The following is a 5,288-nucleotide window of genomic DNA, read 5'->3' on the forward strand; positions in this document are numbered from 1 at the left end:
ATAAGATTGCTATGAGTTGGTACTGACTCAATGGCACCTAATAACAACAACAACTCCTCACTTACTGACTTGATTAAGTTCCAAAGAGCAAATCATTTTGCAAAAATTGGTACCATGCAAAAATGGAGGATGACTTCATCAAATCCCAAAGTGGAGGATGATTACATCATTACGTAACAGCCACATTTTATCCTTACATAGCTACCAAACTACCGAGAAGCTACCAAACCATCTAGAACCGTGGTCTGGCCAAGTTGACACATTTTTAAGACCTCACGCACTATGCAAAGAATTAGGATTTTTGCTGAATAAGTGAAAAATGTGTGCATTAAGCACTGTGCTTTTTACAGAACTATGTCTATGTGATCCAACTGACAATAGCAACTGGACAGATTAGAGAGAAAATTTAGCAGTGAGTTTATTTGAGTAGGGAGGAGCAATTAAGAAAAGGTGGTTAAGAATGATTGCCTAATTGAAATAATGTGATGATGTCACTGAATTGTATATGTAGTAAATCTTGAATTGAGTATGTGCTACTGTGTATATTCTCTACAACAGGAAATATAAACAAATTAATTTATAAAATAAAAAAAAATTTACCATGACTATAGGAGCTCTGGAGTCCTGGTGTGGCACTGTGGGTGATGTGTCAGACTGTAAAGTCATTTGAACTGTAAGATTGGTGGTTCAAGCTCACCAGATGCTCCTTGGAAACCCTATACAAGGTTGCTATTGGTTGGAATTGACTCGACAGCACTAGCACTTAACAGCAACAACATAGGAGCTCTGGTAACGAAGTGGTTATGAATTGGGCTGTTAACCTTATCAGCAGTTCAAAACTACCAGTATTCCAATGGAGAAAGGTCAGGCTTTCCGCTCCAGTAAAGATTGGATTGGCTTCAGAAACACTATACAGGGTTGCTAGGAATTGGTGCAGACTCCATAGCACATAACCGCCACCGCCACCACCACCATGACTATAATTCTCTTACAGCATAATCACTTTATTCATTTAAAGCTGTCACCATTTTGTTTTAATATACAAACTGCTCAACTGCACTCAACAACAACAACAACAACTTCTTGCTTATAGAATCTCTTGCTAACCAACATTTCACATTTACAACACAGTAAAATAATCTATTCTATTTTGCACATGAAGGGTGAACATCTGGCAGTAATGAACACTGATGTGCAAGGCAAGAATAATGGTGGCTGTGATGGTTAAGGCAATGTGTCAACTTGGTCGGGCCATGATTCTCGATGGTTTGGTAGCTATGTAAGGATAAAGTTTGGCTGTTTTGTAATGATGTAATCATCCTCCACTTTGGGATTTGATGTAGTCATCCTCCATTTTTGCATGGTGCCAAGTTTTGCAAAATGATTTGCTCTTTGGAATTTAATCAAATCAGTAAGTGAGGAGTTGTTGTTGTTAGGGGCCATCCATAGCTCAACAATTGATCTCTATTTGCCTGGCACAGCAAAGACAGAAGGATAGTCAGGAATTAGGAGGAAGAAGTAGAATGCATGGTTAATTGCTGCCTTTGCCATGATACAGGAAGAACTGGGTTGTCTGCCATCATTTTTGATCAAAGATTCTTGACAGAAGACCAAAATGAGAAAATGAAGAACAGAATTTAAAATTCTCATAGAATCCAGATTTTCTGGAACAACAGAAGCTGGATGAATCCCAGAAACTATTGCCCTGAGATCATCTTTACACTGTAAACCAAAAATAGCCCCGAAGTCATATTAAAACCGGATTAACAATTTTACTATGATTATTCATTATAGGATGATATGTATCAGAGTTGGCTAAAGGATGATAAATAAGTGGGAAGTATGTTTTGAAAAGTGTTACAGTTGTTAGTGATTATTGAGGTTGAATGTTTTAAACAAAATGGGAATATTATGCTTTCTGACAAATTTTTAAATATTAGTACCAGTATGATTTTGGAAGCATTTTCAAGATAAGCAAAACTATCTCTGGGAGCTAGATTCAAGGAAAGTCAAGGTTCTCATGGTGAAGAATACTTACGGTAATATGAGTAATGAATTTTATTTATAATCTAAGTTATTGGGAAGGTATGGTAACTGAAGCTTTGCAAAATGTTATGCACACTGAGCTTCTGCTAAGGATGATGGGTAAATTTGGAAACCAGTAATAGCGAATATGGTAAACACAATGGGATGACAAATATTTTAAAGGCCAATTTGCTGCTGTTATCTGCTGTCGAGTTAATTCCTACAGGAGGCAACCCTGTCTAGAGTTTCTGAGGCTGTAATTTCTACAGGAGCAGAAAGGCTCAACTTGCTCCTGAGGATATCATGCGATGGGGGATTGGCCTTTGGATTTGCCTTCCTTGAATTATGTCAGGCTCTGTGCTACTATTTTATTTTGCTGAGAAGTTAATAGTCAAAAGTGTTGGGTCTAAGGAGAAAAGCACGAAGAAAGGAAATTCTGCAGTCCTTTTTAGCATCTTCACATGTATTATATCAAATGGGTCTTACAACAACTTGAAGTTAGTAGAGCCCTCTTTTGAGTATTTAGGAATTACAAGGGCTCTGCATTTGTTTTTCTTTTTTTTTTTTTTTCGAGGATGGTTAAGGTTGGAACTAAATATTGGGTAGAATTAGAAGTAAAATAGAATCTAAGACTCATTATTCCATCAGCGGTCATATGCTTACAGAAAAGAGAATGCACAAGGGAGCTTTGTACAAAGCCAGATCTCCCCGAAAGGCCATGCGGCAAAATCCTTAACTCAAAATACTGAAGAACAATGAAGTTAAAGTAAAGAAAACTTCTGAGGAAAATAACCTTCTGAAAGCCCTTGAGTTTTACGGCGATGTGTTTGGGCTTTTGTCAACATTAATTTTTAGTTCATATTAAGTATTATGTTTGTTCCCCCCCCTTTTAAAAAAGAATGCATTTTAATATGTTTTTGAATCTAAGAGTGAGAAGCAAGCCTCAGAATTAAACATAATATGAAAATTTGCAGACTGAAGCTCTAAGTTTGCCTTTGAGAAGGTTAGATGTAAAGATTTTTAAAAATCTGAAGCTGTCTGTAGATTCTAAAAATAAACCTAGCATCATTTTCCACATTTTAAGACCTGATCTAAATGTCTCATTTATTTTCTTATGCATTCTCAAACCTTTGAAATTGTTAGATGCAAAGGACCATTATTTATAAGTATTTGTCACGATGTCTTTAAGCCAGAAACTAGCATTTTGTGATAAGTTAGTTATCAAAGATAGAAACAGACTAAGAATGCTTAATTCTAGAAAATGCCCAGTAGTACTAATACTTGTATATATTATAGTCAGAATACATTTCAGTGTTTTTTTGAAAGTGGTTTGTTAGTATATAGTGAGAACTTTAAATATGTGAGTTATTACTTTTACTTCTAGATTCCTATTATAAGAAAAAAATCAGAAATCTATACAAAGCTTTATGCATAAAATGTTCACCATAGATAATATTCATAAAATGGAAAAAAAGGACTTTGGGGTGTTATTTTCAATAAATAGGAATGGTTAGAAACATTATGATGTAGTCATATATAATTATACGCAGCCTCTTAAATGACAACACTGAGACTTTTTAATTAAGTAACAAAACAGTAGAAAGTAAGGTAAAAACAAAACCAAAAACAAAACCAAAACCACAGGTTGTAAGATTTATGTAACGTCTAGTTATTAGAAGCAGTGGTAGCACTTGAGGTTCTGAGACGCCTAGTAAGTTAGTTGTTGTCATTTCCTTTTAAATACATTCATTGAGGTTAGTAGTCATTCATTTCCCATCACCTTTGGAGTCCTGGTGTGGTGCTGTAGGATAACCACTGGACTGTTAACCATGAGGTGAGCTGTTCCAACCCACCTACCGCTCCTTGGAAACCCTGTACAAGTTGCTATGAATCAGAACCAACTTGATGGCACTTAACAACAGCTGAATCTTGAGATAAAAAGAAGAGTAGCTAAGAACTCAGTATTTGAATACAAACTTGATATTTAGTCATAAATCACTAGTCAGCCACTGAGTTCTAGTTAAATGTCACATACTGGATTTCTTCCTTAAGTGAAAAGTTTTGTTTAGTTTGAGAATCAAAGTGTTAGAAACAAAAGAACAGTGAAAAACAAGACAGCAAATTGAAGTTACCTTAGGAAATCTAAAGTGGACATTTGGTATGAGCATTTCAGCATGAGAGAACCTATAGAACCTTATAGGATTTATGAGTAAGATTTGATATATTTTTTAATGTATGTCCACATTTCCCCCTCCTCTGGACTCCTGAAAACCTTCCACCCCTGGTTTATATTAGTCTATATGGTGAACGGGAATGGATGCGTCTTCGCCATCTAATTGAGAATTCCTTGACGGCAGGTACCAAGGCTTACTCATCTATTACACCCTCCCCTCAGCCTTTCATAGTATGTGAAAAATAGTAAACCATCATAAATGCTAGGGAAAATGAATTACTGATAGTTATAGGTAATGACTGCGTGATATGGAATAGCTGGATGGAGAAAAATCATATTAGCATTTGATCAATATGTGAAAAACATGCCCTCTTCTGTACCAGTCTTCAGGGTGAACTTTGAGGATGAATATTTTAACCTGTTTTATAGGCCAGTGAAGCTATATAGTATTTCATACTTACTACCTCACAAGGCCTAAAAAAATAAAATAAATAAATAAAACTAATTATAAAGATTATAAAGTAACATAAGCTCTTTGGAAGAAAGTGTTGTGCCTATCCGAATTGGAAATTTGGTCATTTTTAACTCTAGTGTGAGTTCAATGGCAAATGAAAAATGAAAAAGGGCTTAAGCTTTGGATGAAAACATTCTGTAAAAAGAATATGAGCTATGTGTGTGGCAATTACAAAAGGCGCTTATGATTAGTCACACTAGAATGTAAACATGGGAACTACTATACATGTATGTGTGCATATGCATTCACATTACACACACACACACACACACACAAATGTTATTCATTGTTTTTCATGACAGCACGTATTATACTATGCTTTTGACTAATAAGAAAAAATAATTAAAAGCATGAACACATATTTCAAGTCTTACCACATTTCTGGTTTTCTACTAGGCTGTGAGATCCATGCCCGAGTTTTATATGTTATTAGTGATCTAAGAGGATACATGTGTGTATATATATATATATATATTGTTAAGTGCTGTGGAGTCGGTTCCGACTCATAGCGACCCTGTACAGGGTTTCCGAGGCTGTAAATCTTTATGGGAGCAGAAAGCCTCATCTTTCTCCTGC

This window comes from Chrysochloris asiatica, unplaced genomic scaffold (genome assembly GCF_000296735.1).
Source record: "Chrysochloris asiatica unplaced genomic scaffold, ChrAsi1.0 scaffold00045, whole genome shotgun sequence".
In the NCBI taxonomy this organism is placed as follows: Eukaryota; Metazoa; Chordata; class Mammalia; order Afrosoricida; family Chrysochloridae; genus Chrysochloris; species Chrysochloris asiatica.